Source organism: Paramisgurnus dabryanus, chromosome 3 (assembly GCF_030506205.2).
Source record: "Paramisgurnus dabryanus chromosome 3, PD_genome_1.1, whole genome shotgun sequence".
NCBI lineage: Eukaryota > Metazoa > Chordata > Actinopteri > Cypriniformes > Cobitidae > Paramisgurnus > Paramisgurnus dabryanus.
The window spans coordinates 50625658-50645873 of NC_133339.1; positions in this window are offsets into that span (position 1 = coordinate 50625658).

The window sequence follows — 20216 nt, forward strand, 5'->3', positions numbered from 1 at the left end:
GCTTCTACTAACCCAGAAAACATGAAAAATAGCAACCCTGTAACTTTATTTTGGTAAGTCTCTCTCTGCAAGCATGTGAATATTTAGGTCATTAGGATTTCGCTTCGTAGTAAGGGGATCTTATTATAATGATACCGCCCCTTCATGCTATCAACCTATACGCGGCCTCACCAGTGCGAGAGACAGAAAGAAAGACAGAATGACTGACAGCATGGCGCGTTTGTATTCCCTCAAACACAAACAGTAGCCTACAATCTTATAACTTGTATTTTTAATGGTCTTTCTAAAGGTTGAAGATGAGGATTAACGTTGCCTTAGTGCAAGAGAGAGAGAGAGAGAGAGAGAGAGAGAGAGAGAGAGAGAGAGAGAGAGAGCACGAGTGAGAGAGAGAGTGGGCGAACAACGTGAGAGAGGGAAAGAGAGAGCAACGCGACTGTTCACTTTCATCAATACAAGTATGTTGTTTAATATGTTTCTCTGAAGTTTATATGAATGACCACGAGGATTAATGCAATGCACAAGACAGAGTGAGAGAACAACGCATATTTACTATCAGACACGGTACTAAATATCTTTAACTCATCGCTAGAATTAGGATACGTTCCAACAGCTTTCAAACTAGCAGTTATTAGACCGCTCATTAAAAAACCAAACCTTGACCAGGGAGATCTTAATAACTTTAGATCTCAAATCTACCTTTTCTTTCTAAAATATTACAAAAAGTAGTGGCAAGCCAGCTACGCACGTTCATAGCATTCGCATAATTTGTCTAGTAAAGGTTCTTAACTCGCAATAGTTATTTTCACGGAACAAAGCACTCACCGTCATAACACAGACCAACCAAATAAATAAATAAAAACCTTTCCTGCATGAACACTTAAAATGAATTGCATTAAATAGTTTGCCACCGTTTGCCACTGAACCTGCATTAACGACGACAGTGGGGCTTCCGGCCTTAGTCAAACGGTTTGGCACGTATGGTTGGGTTGCGATTTTGGTGCTTTCGTGTGTCTTGTGAATAGTATGCCATACAGACCCGTTTGCCACTGAACCTGCATTAACGACGACAGTGGGGCCTCCAGCCTTAGTCAAACGGGTTGGTATGTATGGTCGGGTTGCGTTTTTCGCGCTTTCGTGTGTCTTGTGAATAGTATGCCATACAGACCCGTTTGCCACTGAACCTGCATTAACGACGACAGTGGGGCTTTAGGCCTTAGTCAAACGGGTTGTCAGGTTTCATTTTCTCTTAAAGATCGGAAGGTGACCCTTATTTACCATATATACCCTCGCATTGGGTCCCCAATTTGCTAAATCCTCAACTGTGGATAACATAATTATGCCGCAATAGTTAGTCTGTCTTGAACTAAGCTGAGTTAAACCACATCACTGTGTGACACTTCAATACATATGAACGGCCGCTACGCTAATACGATTTTGTTTTTCTCTCCCTGTCTCGTCCTCGACCCGAGGACAACGAGACAAACAGACCCAGTCCCGGTAGATGTGAAAGTCGGCACACCTCTGATCTACTGGCCGTCCTTCAACGTTATGCCCAGCTGATGCCTGACCAACGATCACCGGCAGAACCGCTTAATCTCCGCTAAATCTCCTTATCCGTTCTCCCAAGGGTTTTTCCCTCCTAGGACTTATTTTTCCTTGGATAAAAGCCCGGGGTTTTTTTTCTCCTAGGGGGTTTTTCACCCCGGGGAGGCAGCCTTTTTGGGCTTTACCTAGCTTCCTCTTCTATACGTTGCTTTAGTAATACGTGCACTTATAATATTGAGTCATAGCCGCAGCAAATTTAACTGCTCATGCTATCATGTATTTTGTTGTGCTATCTGTCGTTTTTCTGTGCTTTTCACTGCTTCTATTTATGTAAAGCTGCTTTGAAACAATTGACTTTTGTGAAAAGCGCTATATAAATAAAATTGAATTGAATTGCGAGTAATAATACATATGAAAAGTTCCAATCAGGATTCAGGCCCCACCATAGCACAGAAACAGCGCTACTAAGAGTTACAAATGACCTCCTATTAACATCCGATCGGGGTGAAATCTCAATCCTTATATTACTAGACCTTACTGCAGCCTTTGACACAACAGATCACAGAATCCTACTCAATAGACTAGAAAACTATGTTGGCATCTGTGGTCAGGCGTCCTATCACTCCCCCGTTAAATTCGGCGTACCTCAGGGATCAGTTCTAGGCCCTATCCTATTCTCGTTATATATGTTACCTCTAGGAGACATTATCAGGAAACATAACATAAGTTTTCACTGCTATGCGGATGAAACCCAGCATTACATCTCGTCACATCCTAGCAAAACCCACCAGTTTGCTAAGCTAACAGACTGCATTAGTGATATTAGGGACTGGATGGCACATAACTTTCTTATGCTAAACTCCAATAAGACAGAGATACTTATTATCGATCCAAATCGTTACAAACATAATATGACAGATTACAAGTTGCCCATAGATGGCTGCACGGTGGTGCCATCTTCCACAGTTAAGAATTTAGGCGTAATGTTTGACAGCAATCTATCTTTCGATAGTCATATCTCCAACGTCTGCCGCAGAGCATTCTTCCATCTTAGAAATATCTCAAAAATACGCCATATGCTGTCTGTATCAGATGCAGAAAAGCTTATCCATGCTTTTATGACCTCTAGAATAGACTATTGTAACTCGTTACTCGGGGGATGCAATGCAAAACAGGTAAACAATCTACAGCTGGTTCAAAATGCCACCGCGAGAGTACTTAATCTAAAAAGTTTGACCACATTAGTCCAATTCTGGCATCTTTACACTGACTACCAGTTAAATATTGCATACAATTTAAAATATTACTAATCACCTACACAAAGCCTTAAATGGCCTAGCGCCCTCGTATATTTAAGAACTACTATCAGAATACAATCCACCACGTAAACTGCGGTCACAAAATTCTGGTTACTTAATTATCCCTAGAATATCAAAAGTGTCTAAAGGTGGTAGATCCTTTTCCTACTTGGCCCCTAAGCTCTGGAATGATTTACCCAAAAATGTTCGCGTATCAGACACAGTCGAGCAATTTAAATCTAAACTTAAGACATTCTTCTTTAACAAAGCATTCACATAGAATGTCCAGTAAATGTACTTTTCCCGCAGTAGTTATTTTGTCTAGAACAAAGCACTCACATACCTCATATGGGTAATTTACTCTTGCCGCAATAGTTAGCCTGTCTGGAACCGAGCTGAATTAAACCACTATAATGTATGACACTTGCATTACATGCGAACGTCACCTACGCTAATAGAATTCTGTTTTTGTCTCCCTGTCTAGTCCTCGACCCCGAGGACAAGAGACAAACAGACCCAGTTCCTGTAGCTGTGAAGGTCATCGCACCACTGATCTACAGGCTGTCCTTCAACGTGATGCCCAGCCGATGCGCGACCAACGACCACCGGCTGAACCAGTTTTATCCGCTTACCCGCATCCTATCCCTACCGTGTCTATATATATATAAATATGAATTTCTCCCTAGGGTTTTTTGTCCTTCTAGGAGTTTTTCCCACTGGGTTTTCTCCTAGGGGTTTTTTTACTCCCAGGGAGAGTCAGCCAACTTTGGCTTAACTTAGCACTTTACTGTATACGTTACATTATCAATACGCTCGCTTGTACGGTTTATCCTTAGCCGCTATATTCTACTTCTTATACTATCTATTGATTTTCTGTGTTCTCCTCTACATCTACTCATGTAAAGCTGCTTTGCAACAATTAACAATTGTGAAAAGCGCTATATAAATAAAACTGAATTGAATTGAATACACAATAAGCATAAATATGCTGTTTAATGTTTCAAATGAATACGAGGAGTCACAAGACAGCGAGTGAGAGACTGACAGAAACGCGTTGTGTTCAATCATACACAATAAGCATAAACATGTCATTTCATCTGTTTCTCTAAAGTTTAAGCATTAAACGTGTTGTTTTATTACAGATCATTTAAATGTGCTTGTGTGGTTTGGTCAAAAAGTAAACTTCTGAGTGTTTGTGGAAGTGCATTTTATTTAGGGCTGGTAAATAATTCAATATTGATAGATGTCACGGTATATAATTTTCAATAACAGAGATATGACTTCTATGGTAAATGGTAAATGGACTGCATTTATATAGCGCTTTTAACAGACCTATGGCCATCCAAAGCGCTTTACAATTAGCCTCACATTCACCCATTCACTCCCACATTCATACACCGACAGCGGTGTCAGCCATGCAAGGCGCCAGCCAGCTCGTCGGGAGCAGCTGGGGTTAGGTGTCTTGCTCAAGGACACCTCGACACTTGGTCTGGTGGAGCCGGGGATTGAACCACCAACCTTCCGGTTTGTAGACAACCTACATGAACCACTAGGCCACTGCCGCCCCGGAATAAAACACATTTCCGATATTTCGATATACATTGCAGCAGGGCTATTCAAATCTTACCCTGGGGGGCCAGGGCACTGCAGAGTTTAGCTCCATCCCTGATCAAACACATCTGAGCAAGCTAATCAAGGTCTTTATGATCACTAGACAATTACAGGTGGTTAAGTTTGATTAGGGTTGGAGCTCAACTTGTCATGGTCTTGTCAGACTTCTGTGCTAGATTAAGGTCTGAGTGCATCTGACAGGACCATGACAGTATTATGTTCTGTGTGGGGACATGTGGAGTCATATTGTATGTGTGGCTTCCACATGTTCACAGTGTCTTGTCGCTGTCGTTATCTTGCCAGACCTTAGTATAGGTTCAGGTCTGTGTTCTGAGGGCAAGGTCATGGCAGCATTGTGAGTAGTTATATGGGGCCAGCATTCGTCAAACTAATGATTTATGACCCCCTTGACAGGTCGTGTTCTGACAGGTCGTGTTTTATGACCCCTTGACAGATGGTGTTTTGACAGGTTGTGTTTTATGACCCTTGACAGATGATTTTTTGACAGTTTGTGTTTTATGACCCCTTGACAGATGGTGTTTTGACAGTTTGTGTTTTATGACACCATTGACAGATGGTGTCTTGACAGGTCGTGTTTTATGACCCCTAGACAGATGGCGTTTTATGACCCCTTGACAGATGGTGTTTTGACAGGTCGTGTTTTATGACCCTTGACAGATGGTGTTTTGACAGTTTGTGTTTTATGACCCCTTGACAGATGGTGTTTTGACAGATTGTGTTTTATGACTCCCTTGACAGATGGTGTTTTGACAGGTCGTGTTTGACAGTTGCCGCCAGCGTCTCTCTCCCCCTCCATCCCTCCCTCCTTTCTAGCCCGTGCGCGTCTTACCATTGAGTGTCTCACAGCGGGTGCGTGTTGTAAACGAGTAAAGATTTCTAAAACTCAATGTTGGTAAAATAATTCACCATTACACTGACAAAAAGTAAATGTTTATTTTAGATTTAGACAAATCATGAACAAGGCTCTGATTAAAACTTTTGGTTGTAACATCACAAGTTATTTAATTAAATATTCCGTATACGTGTATAGTTTAAGCAATGACCTAAGCCAAAACCTTCGGCGCCGTCAATACTACAATCTTTAGACGAAAGTCTAAACTAAATAAAAATTTTCATACGGTTCATGAGGTCCGTGAATCTTTTCATGACCTGCTCTATAGTTTCACGCATATTAAAGAGCACTCTCCAGCGGTGCCTGACAAAGCGCCGGGTGAGCGTTCATATTTGCCATTTTAAAATAAACTTAATAAATGTAATTCTGTCCACTATGGCAAAATAGGAGTTTATTTTAGATTTAGGGGATTCTTTAACCATGTCTCTGATTAAGACATGTGTATACGTGCACCGTTGGTGACAGAGAACTTATATCTGACGTTAATAAACTTTTAAATGTTTTTAAGACGTCTTCACCCCATTTTAGGGGTTTATTTCTAATTAAAGGCTTCTTAAGACATGTGTGAATATGTGTATATTATACAAAGAGTCTTATATTGTCTGCTCTGACAAAAATAAAGTATTATTTTAGATTTTAGGTGAATTGAATGCGTGTATCTTATAAATACAACTTGATAATACGTTTGTGTTGTCAAGAGACTTCTTTAAAGTCACACAAGAATAAAATATTTTAGTTGTAACTGGCTTAACTTAAATCTGCTATTATCTATTTAACTATAAGCTATATTTTTCTGATCAGCCGCAAACAGAAGCTGTTCTGTGAGCGTCGGGGTGTTTGAGATAATTCACAGCAGGGGGCTGATTGTAAACTAGTGTCTTTTAAAACCGCTGTGGTAATGTGTTCAGCATGGGTATAGCAATGTAATCAGCATGGGTATAGCAACGAACTGTGCCAAAACCACCGGGGGCCGCCAATAACACATTCTTTAGACTAAAGGCTATTTATTTTAAACTAAATAAAAGTTTAATCTTTTCAGGCATAGTATTCTGATCACACCATTAGATCGCGCTCCGGCGTTTACAATAGAGAACATACGCGGATGCGTGTTCATATCTACCGTTAAGAAACTTTTAAACGATTAAAAACATTTTCATATCATCATCTGGGTTTGTTTTAAATTAATGACATCTTAAAACCAACTGTGAAATGTGTTTATTACACAATAAATGTAATTCTGTCCGCTCTTCCAAAATAAGGGTTAATTTTAGATTTAGGGAATTCTTTAATCAAGTCTCTGATTAAAACACATGAATGCGTGAACCACCGTTGCCAAAGAACCTTTTAAACGTTTAAGACATTTCAGTCCCTCTACTGGTTTGAATTCATTATTGTCATCTAATATCCAAGTGTGTACATGTGTATTTACGATAAATGTAACGCGGTACGCATTGTCAAAATAAAAGGTTTCTTGAACATGGTATTCCAGTGTGTGTTTCTAGTCTTGCGAGTGCTCGGCATATTTATTGATGTGAAAAAAAAGTTTGTTGTTTTGTGCGGTCGGGTTCTGGACGGACGGTTTTTATGAGTCTCTCCGCACCATACGTTATCACCCAGCGGCCCTAGTGTGTCTGAACTGCGGTGGTGTTCAGTGGACCGTACTGTTTCTAAAACTCTGTGTTGGTAAAATAAGTGTAATTCAGCCCCCATTGACAATAACTAAAAGGTGTATTTTAGATTTTAGTTAGAGCACCAGAGCCTATTTTAGGGGAGACACTGCAGGATCTAAAAGTTTGTAACAGTACAAAATTATTTAATGAAATATTCAGTACGTTTATATTTAAGCAATGAATTGTACCAAAACCACCCTAGGTCGACAATTCTTTAGACTAAAGTCTATTTATTTTAAACTAAATAAAAGCTGATTCGCTTCACGAGATCTGTGAAGCTTTTCAAGCAGAGGGTTCTGTTCAAACCATTAAAGATCGGGGCTCCGGCGTTTACAATAGAACATACGCGGATGCGTGCACATATCGGCCATTAAGAAACTTTTAAACGATTAAAGACATTTTCATCTCATATTCTGGGTCTATTTTAATCTAATGACACCTTAAAACCAACTGTGAATATGTGTTTATTACACGATAAATGTAATTCTGAGCGCTCTGGTTATATAAAAGTTATTTTAGGCATATCATTATCCCATACTCATAAGATAATGATTAAAGCATGTTATTGCATAAAGCAATAAACACATGCACTCACATATCTATGGTTTTAAAAACAAAACTTTTTAATGTTTAAGACATTTTGACCCCATTTACTGGTTTTGTGTCCGCTGTGGATCCCAACCTCTAAGTGTTTATTATACAACAAATGCAATTCTGTCCGCATTTCTAGTTTTACAACGCCTCTGATTTAAACATGTTTTTTTTTTTAAATGAAACAGCCATGTGACTTTTATGACAAAAGCTATTCGATCTTAATTTTTTTGTTTTTAACATCCAAATGTTCTTATACACAATCCATAATTAAACATCTAGGTGTGTATGAGTAAGATTATATCTAATGTCACATGAGCAGCACGGAGTCGCGCTTGTGTCTGTGTGTTTGTGTGAGTGCATCCAGTCTGGTTATGTGTGTGCGTGTTTATGAGCCCGTGTCTTTGCAAGGTGTGTGCGTGTGTGTGTGTGTGTGTGTGTGTGTGTGTGTGTGTGTGTGTGTGTGTGCATGGGGGACTATGATGTCTCTGTTTGTTACTAAAGCTTTGATATTAAGTCTGTGCCCTCATTGACAAAAAGTAAAGGGGTTTTTAGATTTAGGATTCATTACACAGATACTGATTAAATCATGTTATCCATTATTTGCGATTTAAAGAAACTTAAAAGGTTTAAGACATTTTATCTCACATTTTGGTGTTGTTTTTAATTAATATAGCCTTAAACCCATCTGTTATCCATTTAGGGAACAATAAAATGTTTGCAAATATTATTTATCAAAGTTGACGATGTTATAAGCCAGGTTGTCACTAACGTGACAACAAACATTTCTTTAAAGACAAAACATTTAACAAAATTGCCATGGCTTACAGAGACACACTAGACTTTTTGTGTGTGTGTGTGTGTGGGGGGGGGGGGGGTTGTTAAACATGATTGGGTGCTTCCATTAAACTATCTATATCAACAACACCAGATAGGATGTACCTCTACATAACAGTAAAATCATGTACACATATTAAATAGGTAAACCTTAACACTTATTTAAAAAATAAAAATATACTATTCGAACATCCTAACCTGATATTAGGTTAGATTAGGTTTTAAGGTCAATCAGCGTCTTTAGCTTTACGACTTACAGCACAAAACCCCCAATGACAGGAGCAATGACAGGATTTTTATGAAGTGGAGCAGACCCTTGGTTTGCCTGAGGGGTTAGTTTCAACTTAGGTTAACATCTATCAGTGCATAATAAGCAAACATGAAATTATATTTTACCTATGGTTTGTTACTGATGTTCCTAGTTTCGCGTATTTTTCTAAAACAAACTTTTCTTTTCAAACTTAGGCTGCATTCATATATTAGCCTTTTTCATACATTGTAAATAGATTTCTTCACTAGTGTCAACTTATGTGTGAGCTTATGTAAATTCATCAGATGGTCTTACGTGTGTATTTTCTTAAACAAACATTTTGCTTTTCAAACTTAGGCAGTCTTCATAAGTTTGTCTTTCGATAAGTTGTTCATAGTTTTTATTTGTTAGTGTCAACTTATGTCTGAGATTTTGTAAATTCATCAGATGTTTCTTACTTGTGTATTTTCTTAAACAAACATTTGCTTTTCAAACTTAGTTAGTCTTCACACTTTTGTCTATTCATACACTCGTTCAAAAAAAATTTCTTCGCTAGTGTCAACTAATGACTATGGGCCTTTTTACACCTGGTCACTTCATGTGTTTTCTCTGATCGGATAGCTATCTGATTTGTTAAAACTGTTCCATTTACATTTGGCCACATAAATGCGTCTTGGCAAAACGAATATGAATCTGATCTTTTACCCCCGCCCAAAATGCAAATACACTATTTATTACTCCGCCTTAAAAAACTTATGACGTTTACGCAACAATATGCAGCACTTACTGTATGTTGTACTGAATGTTGGGCAGGGGACGCGCGTCTCCTTGCTCGGCATGAGCTGAAGCTCGCAGTACAGCGCAGCAGGAGAGTGACAGCGCGATGATTTAATGCAGGTCCATGACGGGAAAAGCATTCACAAAACTCTCTTAACGTTATATTTCTTTGTTTAATATCATTTGAATTTGTCATTATACTCTTTTATTGATTCTAGGAAGCTTGTTTGTTTGGCGCTCTTCCAGCTTACTTGCGAGTGACGTGTTTACGTTTGGGAGGAGTAAAGCGCGACGTATGTGGTTTCATCAACCAGATGCATTTACACTTCTCTGAAATGCGTCCCAGACCACCTCCTGAAGTGGTTTGAGCGATCGGATTTAAATCCGTCTCGAAATCGTTTCAGAGGGCATTTACACCTGGTCTTTTTATGATCAGATAGCTATCCGATCAGAGAAAACGCATGAAGTGACCAGGTGTAAAAAGCCCCCTTTTGTAAACTCATCAGATGTTCTTAGTTGTATCTGCACAGACAATATTATACTTATATCATTCGTCTTGTTTTCTTTTGTAAGTGACAACATATATCTGTGATTGTTTTTATGAACACAGTTGGTTTCATTTATGTAGTTTATGTAACACTTTGTCAAACTCTTAAAGGTAGTACTAGCTGTTTAAAACAACAATGCAAAGTGTTTTAGATTTACTTGATAAATCTTTTACATCAAAACAAACTAGGATAGCAATATGTTTGAATCTGTAACCGGTAATACCACCAATAGATCGTTGTACATAAAGTCTGCAAAATAATAAAGATTGTTTAGGTTTTTATTTAGTAAACCTTTTAACATAAAGTGGAGAGTCTGTTGTATGTAACAACAAAGATGCGATGAAACAACGCAAAACAAGAGAGGCTACGTTTGTTAAATCACATATAAATTAAGATGCAAACATCTACAAAAGGGGAATTTTTGCAAGACGAATGATATAAGTATAATATTGTCTGTGCAGATACAACTAAGAACATCTGATGAGTTTACAAAATCTCAGTCATTAGTTGAGATTCATAAGTGTATGAATAGACAAAAGTGTGAAGACTAACTAAGTTTGAAAAGCAAATGTTTGTTTAAGAAAATACACAAGAAACATCTGATGAATTTACAAAATCTCAGACATAAGTTGACACTAACAAATAAAAACTATGAACAACTTATCGAAAGACAAACGTATGAAGACTGCCTAAGTTTGAACAAGCAAAATGTTTGTTTAAGAAAATACACACGTAAGACCATCTGATGAATTTACATAAGCTCACACATAAGTTGACACTAGTGAAGAAATCTATTTACAATGTATGAAAAAGGCTAATATATGAATGCAGCCTAAGTTTGAAAAGAAAAGTTTGTTTCAGAAAAATACGCGAAACTAGGAACATCAGTAACAAACCATAGGTAAAATATAATTTCATGTTTGCTTATTATGCACTGATAGATGTTAACCTAAGTTGAAACTAACCCCTCAGGCAAACCAAGGGTCTGCTCCACTTCATAAAAATACTGTCATTGCTCCTGTCATTTGGGGGGGGGGTTTGTGCTGTAAGTCGTAAAGCTAAAGACGCTGATTGACCTTAAAACCTAATCTAACCTTATATCAGGTTAGGATGTTCGAATAGTATATTTTTATTTTTTAAATAAGTGTTAAGGTTTACCTATTTAATATGTGTACATGATTTTACTGTTATGTAGAGGCAGAGGCGTCATGCCCATTGAAACTGAGGGGGCACGTGCCCCCTCGGATTTTTGAGCCAAATGGATTTTGCAAGCAACCTCAAAAATAAAAAAAAGCGTCCATTAATCTTTAAATCTGTTTAAAATGCCCAAATTATCAATTTTCTGCTGCATCCGTGTCACTTTTCAGAGTTTTGATAGTGTTTTGATCGTGTACATTACTTTATTCTGGCGGCAGTCGGCGCAGCCGCAGACGTCAGCGTCTGAGTGCGCTCACGAGCTTAGCTGTTGCTGCTCGACCTTATTAGCAGGGGCGGCGTTTGCGTATGGCAGTTGCCATACTCTAGCATTCAGACAAAACACCAGAAATCAACAGGCTATAATGATGCTCATTAAAGATAATTTAAAATATTTTCAGTAGAACATATCTAAACATTGGTACATCACTAATAAGTATCATTTACACGTGTGTTCGACTTCATGCTATGACACTGGAACCAACAAGCGGATGACATCAACGTGCCGCGACAGCGGTTTGAAATCAAACTCTTCCGATGATTCCTCGAGTCACCCTCGCGGTACTTTGACGTCATCAGCCTGTCGTTCTTACAGCGCAGCTTGAAGTCGAACACAACCTATAGTGGGGTTCGCGCTGCAGGAGGTCTCATGATGACCGCTGCTTTTATAATCTTTATTTTCGCAAGTAAAATCCTTTTTGTTTTAACATTTAAACAGACCCATGGTTCTCCCCCACACTCGCGCTTTGCATATTGCATACATTATTCCAGAAGTAAAATGATTTGCTCTGTGGATAAATAAATATGTTCTCTTCCACTGGGGATTGTAACGCAGCCGAGGTGAATTGTATTAATTATTTGCGCGCATTTTTGAATATGGCCACTTGTGGAATAAAAACTGCACGACGACAAAAGGTAAGACTTGTTTTTGCATTTAGCTCTGTTTTACTAAGAATTTTTTTTAGTGTTGGATAACTATGTGTGCTCTATCACATCATTTAAAAGTCTTTATTGTGTGTTTATAAGTGGTTTTGGCGGTTGTCGTGACAAGATTTGTGAAAGGATGTCACAGTATGTTTTGTTTTGATATTATCTTGTTTTAGTTTATCTGTTGCTGGAGTTGTGCTTAGTTAAGGATTATTTGAAAAGCATTAAATAATCATGATTTCTATTGTTCTATTGTTGTTGTTTCATTTGTATTGCTTCCGTATTGTTGTCAGTAGTGTACATCCGTGCAGTCGTAGGATGCTTTTGTACAGGTTGGTGGAATATGTACACATATGTGGTTTTATAGATTAGTTATTTGAGAATGGCCTTCTTGTACGAAGAATTTTTGCCATACCATAGCCTAGGTTTTCGTGAAACGCCGCCACTGATTAGTAGAGATTTCTAGATTCATCTTCTTGGCACAACGCCAAAGTTCGCCAGAGTTCACGGGGGCGCGGAATCACACATGTTCACATATAAGGTAAAATTTAATGCAAAAATCCGTTCCTCTAATAATTTTATCTAAACATATTTTTTAAAATCATTATTAAACATTAAAATCAATCACGTGGCTATAGCTTATGGCATTTTCATTGTTTATATACTTTATGGATGTAAATTACATTAATTTCATAGGATAATGCAGTTGTTGTGCAAAATGCATTAATGACAGAATCGTTAAAGTCGTTAAACAAAACGTAAATAGAACACATGCCGTTTCAGATGTAAATATGATGCCAATATGTCATTAATCCGATTGAATAGTATTTGAAATGAAAGTTAGTCAACACTTTTATTTTGGAGGTTTTTGCACTATGGCAGGGGCGTTTAGAATGTTAGAAATGTAAGTGCCATGGAAAAGACTGAAAGCTCTATAATATAATTCGTTTGATGTATGTGTATGCGCAAATTTCTGTGAGCTTTGCACACTGTGCCCCCTTAAAAAAAATTGGTGCATGACGCCCCTGTGTAGAGGTACATCCTATCTGGTGTTGTTGATATAGATAGTTTAATGGAAGCACCCAATCATGTTAAACACCCCCCCCCCCACACCCACACCCACACCCACACACACACAAAAAAGTCTAGTGTGTCTCTGTAAGCCAGGGCAATTTTGTTAAATGTTTTGTCTTTAAAGAAATGTTTGTTGTCACGTTAGTGACAACCTGGCTTATAACATCGTCAACTTTGATAAATAATAGCAAACATTTTATTGTTCCCTAAATGGATAACAGATGGGTTTAAGGCTATATTAATTAAAAACAACACCAAAATGTGAGATAAAATGTCTTAAACCTTTTAAGTTTCTTTAAATCGCAAATAAATGGATAACATGATTTAATCAGTATCTGTGTAATGAATCCTAAATCTAAAAACCCCTTTACTTTTTGTCAATGAGGGCACAGACTTAATATCAAAGCTTTAGTAACAAACAGAGACATCATAGTCCCCCATGCAAACACACACACACACCCGCACACACAACTTGCAAAGACACGGGCTCATAAACACGCTCACACATAACCAGACTGGATGCACTCACACAAACACACAGACACAAGCGTGACTCCGTGCTGCTCATGTGACATTAGATATAATCTTACTCATACACACCTAGATGTTTAATTATGGATTGTTTAATTATGGATTGTGTATAAGAACATTTGGATGTTAAAAACAAAAAAAATTAAGATCGAAGAGCTTTTGTCATAAAAGTCACATGGCCGTTTCATTTAAAAAAAAAAAACATGTTTAAATCAGAGGCGTTGTAAAACTAGAAATGCGGACAGAATTGCATTTGTTGTATAATAAACACTTAGAGGTTGGGATCCACAGCGGACACAAAACCAGTAAATGGGGTCAAAATGTCTTAAACATTAAAAAGTTTGTTTTTAAAACCATAGATATGTGAGTGCTTGTGTTTATTGCTCTATGCAATAACATGTTTTAATCATTATCTTATGAGTATGGGATAATGATATGCCTAAAATAACTTTTATATAACCAGAGCGCTCAGAATTACATTTATCGTGTAATAAACACATATTCACAGTTGGTTTTAAGGTGTCATTAGATTAAAATAGACCCAGAATATGAGATGAAAAGGTCTTTAATCATTTAAACGTTTCTTAATGGCCGATATGTGCACGCATCCGCGTATGTTCTATTGTAAAAGCCGGAGCCCCGATCTTTAATGGTTTGAACAGAACCCTCTGCTTGAAAAGCTTCACAGATCTCGTGAAGCGAATCAGCTTTTATTTAGTTTAAAATAAATAGACTTTAGTCTAAAGAATTGTCGACCTAGGGTGGTTTTGGTACAATTCATTGCTTAAATATAAACATACTGAATATTTCATTAAATAATTTTGTACTGTTACAAACTTTTAGATCCTGCAGTGTCTCCCCTAAAATAGGCTCTGGTGCTCTAACTAAAATCTAAAATAAACCTTTTAGTTATTGTCAATGGGGGCTGAATTACACATTTTACCAACACAGAGTTTTAGAAACAGTACGGTCCACTGAACACCACCGCTGTTCAGACACACTAGGGCCGCTGGGTGATAACGTATGGTGCGGAGAGACTCATAAAAACCATCTGTCCAGAACCCGACTGCACAAAACAACAAACTTAAAAATTATCAAGTTGTATTTAAAAGATACACGCATTCAATTCACCTAAAATCTAAAATAATACTTTATTTTTGTCGGAGCAGACAATATAAGACTCTTTGTATAATATACACATATTCACACATGTCTTAAGAAGCCTTTAATTAAAAATAAACCCCTAAAATGGGGTGAAGACGTCTTAAAAAAATTTAAAAGTTTATTAACGTCAGATATAAGTTCTCTGTCACCAACGGTGCACGTATACACATGTCTTAATCAGAGACATGGTTAAAGAATCCCCTAAATCTAAAATAAACTCCTATTTTGCCATAGTGGACAGAATTACATTTATTAAGTTTATTTTAAAATGGCAAATATGAACGCTCACCCGGCGCTTTGTCAGGCACCGCTGGAGAGTGCTCTTTAATATGCGTGAAACTATAGAGCAGGTCATGAAAAGATTCACGGACCTCATGAACCGTATGAAAAATTTTATTTAGTTTAGACTTTCGTCTAAAGATTGTAGTATTGACGGCGCCGAAGGTTATGGCTTAGGTCATTGCTTAAACTATACACGTATACGGAATATTTAATTAAATAACTTGTGATGTTACAACCAAAAGTTTTAATCAGAGCCTTGTTCATGATTTGTCTAAATCTAAAATAAACATTTACTTTTTGTCAGTGTAATGGTGAATTATTTTACCAACATTGAGTTTTAGAAATCTTTACTCGTTTACAACACGCACCCGCTGTGAGACACTCAATGGTGAGATGCGCACGGGCTAGAAAGGAGGGAGGGATGGAGGGTGAGAGAGACGCTGGCGGCAACTGTCAAACACGACCTGTCAAAACACCATCTGTCAAGGGAGTCATATAGAGCTGCAACTAACGACTATTTCTTCTGTCGACTAATCTAGCGATTATTTTTCCGATTAGTCGACTAGTCTAACGACTATTTTTTATTGTTAATACAGTGTTCTTTTTTTGATTAGCTATTTAATCTGTTGGATAATCTGTTTTCTACTCTCTGTCTGATCTGACAGTTATTGTTTGTTTTATTGTATTTTAACACAACAATGCTATTTTCACATATTATCTGTTCTGTTGTCAGATATATATGGGGGACAGTTTCCCGGACAGGGATTAGACTATAGTCCTAGACTAAAATAAATATAAGAGCTGTCCAAACTGAAAACATCTTGCACTGACATATCTTAAAATACACCAGTGCCCTTAGTTTGGCCTCAAAATGCACACAAGTAATGTTTTTAGTAAGGCATGTTTGTTTAAACTAATTATATTTCCTAATTAAACTAAGGTCTAGTCCTGGCTTAAGCTAATGGAAACCACCCAGGGCCGGAGTGGGACTCATTTTCAGCCCTGGAGTTTCATGACTTAGACCGGCCCACTTTAGTTCATGACTGACTATATTAAAATAATACAGTTAAATCCTCAGTAGCCTATACATAAGTGTGCAATAGTGAACTGTTTTCTGCATCCTTGCATTTCATTGTATTTTTTTAAATAGATAATTTCCAAATCAATGCAAATACAGTAAACAATTATGATTTTTGATCTAATCTTGCAGCCCTAAGATAAGGTATTTTTATATTATTCAATTAAACATATTCAAAAGCTAGTGTTTTCCCCTATATTTCTATTTTTAAAAAATGGTGGGTCTTGAGATTACCTGTTGGGTTGAAAAAGTTTAGAAACTCCTGATATACAATACACAAGCAAGATTTATCAAGTATGCAGAGGAACAGGAGGAAAAATAAAAAATCCTTATCTTAATTTTTAGTACTTGGATCATGTACATTGCCAAATACCTTGTGTCATAAAAGAACAAATATTGAATGGACTTGTTTTACTTAAGAAAACATTATATTCATATGAAACGTTTTAAATAAACTGATGAGTTTTGCATCATGAATGAATAATATGAATAATATAAATAGCAGACGATGAATAATATAACTATTCATAGATCATTCATTATTTGTCTCATTTTCATTTAAGTGGCCGTTCGTATCAGGTCGCGCATCTAGACGCGCGGCAAACGCCCTCAAATACAGAAGCATCTGAATCTAAACTCGTGTTCACAGGAGAGCGCTTTGAAAAGCAACCCGTGCGTCTTGTGCTAACATTTTTAAAGCCGGCAAATTACGCGAGTGGGGCTGAATAAGTGCTGGCAGCAGCAACCTTCAACCCGGTGGCATGACAACTCACAATTCGGCGCAAATTAAAAAATTGCCATTACACAGAGTTACTACAGAAGGCATGCGCGGGCATAGGAGAGAGAGCTCGCGCACAAGCACATAACCTGTTTGTGAAAACACTGCTAATCTTTCATGATAAACTCGAATCAGTCGTCTTCTCTGCCAGTAACATCTGACGTTTACGTGAAAATGCAAGTACAAAACACAGCCAACTTTTAATTCTTTCATTCAGTGTCATGTATGAGAGGAGCTGTCTAGGGGCTTCACGCAGAGAAAGAGCGAGAGCGCGGGTGCACAAGAGAGGCACCACCGAGCGCGCACAACAATAAATGAAGCAGTTTTAAATGAAAATAAAAATGTAACGTTAAATGTTGCGGCCATTGTTGATTTTGTGGCGCACACAAACAAATCAATGTATGGATAACACTGCCAGGAGCAGAAGCCGCCATTACGCGAAATGAATGTAAACAGCGACGCGTCGACGCATTTTACGCATGTCGACGTATTTTCATAGTCGACGTAATCGATGACGTCGACGCGTCGTTGCAGCACTAGAGTCATAAAACACAATCTGTCAAAACACCATCTGTCAAGGGGTCATAAAACACAAACTGTCAAAAAACCATCTGTCAAGGGTCATAAAACACAACCTGTCAAAACACCATCTGTCAAGGGGTCATAAAACGCCATCTGTCAAGGGGTCATAAAACACGACCTGTCAGAACACGACCTGTCAAGGGGGTCATAAATCATTAGTTTGTGTCATGTCACAGCTTCCAATGGTGAAACCATATAGGTTGGGAGAACGAGAGATGTAACTCAAACTGATGTACGGATGAGAAAAATCAGGTTCACTTGTTAAAAAAGGGGGAAAGAAACTTGCAATAGAAAAAAGTATGTAGGCAGCTATTGTTCTCGTTATGACTATATGTATATGATAGGGATGCACCGGTTGACCGGCCAGAGATCGGAACCGGCCGGTTTTTGCGCGATCGGCAACCGGGCGTTTTTGTATTTTTTCGGCCGATTTTTGCGGAAGTGCACCCGCGTGCACAGACTACATTTTTATCATTCGCAAACATGTGTTTTGTGTAAAAGCATTTCGAAATCTGTGCGCAGGACATTAAGATTGCAAGCTGCAATGTCTGTAAAGGACAAGTTAATCGTAGAGATTAACAATAGTACATTCGCAGGGCTCTCAAGTCTCATGCATTCACTGTGAGATACACGCATTTCAGTCAGTTTACACATGTACACCTTGTATTTCACCTTGCAATATCTGATAAATGCGGTAAATAACGCAGGTTTCTTGAATATAGCCAAATACGTGTTTAATCATGCTTGATTTATTAAAAAACTCTCCAACTGCTTTGCAATCAGAAGCTTTAGCTTACCTGAAACTAACCTGAAATGAATGAAAGGACCAGAGATGTATTTCATTATTATTGCCATGTAGTACTAAACATGTAACCTTCTCTCTCTCTTAAACACAGCTTAAAACACACGCTGATGGCAAGTGCTGCAATCCTACTGTATATAATACAGATTTCATTTTAATTTAGATACATTTGTATTTTTTAATATGTAGAGCAATTTATTTAATTTGGATAAATTTGTCTGTCTTTTATCAGACTTACCAATTGTTATAATTTATATTTGTGCTGGTCAGTTATGAATAATAGGTAACAATGAACTGCTAGCAAAAACTTGAGAATTTGGTGGGGCAGAGGGGTCTCTCCCCTAACAGATGTTATCGCACTCCAAAGTTTTAAATAAAACCTGAGAGCCCTGCATTCACCAAAACAAACTTGGTCAGACATTTAATTTACACAATTTACACAGTAAGTATCAAAAGTCTGTTGATAATGCAAAACAGGCAAGACCATCAACCCTCACTCAACCATCCATGTTATGGTCTCATTTAACCACTCATTTGCACAGTTACTGCTTTTAATTTTAGATGGTTACAGTTATTGGTTTCAATAGCCAAACCAAGTTTAGCCTATTAAATACCAAATAAACATATTGTGTATGTATACTTTCATTCTTTCTTTTTTGTTGCTTGATAAGAAAAAAAAAATCGGAAATCGGATTGGAAATCGGCCAATTTGCTTGTTAAGAAAACCGGTATAAAAACCGGCCATGAAAAATCAAGATCGTGCATCCCTAGTATATGATGTAGTATGCTCGTATCTAATATATGAATATGTAGCTTGCTATGCAATTACAAAAGGAGCTTTGATATAAATGTTTCTGTCCAATATCTTATGTATCATTGCATAGCCTACTACCATTAAAAACTTTCACTTAGGCTATTTAACAGTGGCGGCTGGTCACTAGGGGGCGCTGGGGCGCCGCCCTCTTAAAGCTGGCCAGAGAGGAAAGCTACTTTAACATGTTACCAAAAAGTTAAATATATAGTGCAAATTAATACAAAATAAAATAATTTAGTTGTACTATTTCACTGTTAGTCATGTTATAATTTATTTAAAACAATTAAAAATCAAAACTGAGTTTGTTGTGTGTGTCATGTTTGTGTGTCTGGGGCGCACCCCTAATGAGTGTCTATGTAGGTCAGAAAAAAGGGTAAAAACATGTGACCTGAGGCTGAGCTCTAAGTGGCTGGTCTCGGATCTGCCCTGGGGCGCAGGACTGTGCGCCCCAAACACTCCCACTTATGTTGTAAGCGAATCAATATTGCTTTTAATGTTTTTTACCTCCTGTGATTGGATCGTTCTCAGAGTCTCATAACCGCGTTGGAGATTGCTTTGTTAACTGATAGCTACAGTACAGATCAGTGAAAGCAAGTGAAATATCTTGAGATGAAGGAAAATATGCTTTTATCCTTACAAAATCATTCTATACAAGGTATTTAATTGATGAATAAATAAAGGATTAAGAACCTTGGACCAGATCGACCAACGGAGTCAAATGATGGCAGTCTGTGTGCTCTACCACTTCTCATGGCAAACGGAGTTGGCTAGCTGGATATCATGTAAGTCTTGAGTTTTTTATTTTTTCCCTGTTTGCTGTTTTAAAGTCTGAATGCGTGATAGACGCACGACATCAACTTTTGTGGTGCATTTGAGCTTGTGTTGCATGGACATAATGAGAGCGAGAGCTCATATAATCTGGTATATTCCGTGGCTTGGTCAAATTTGTT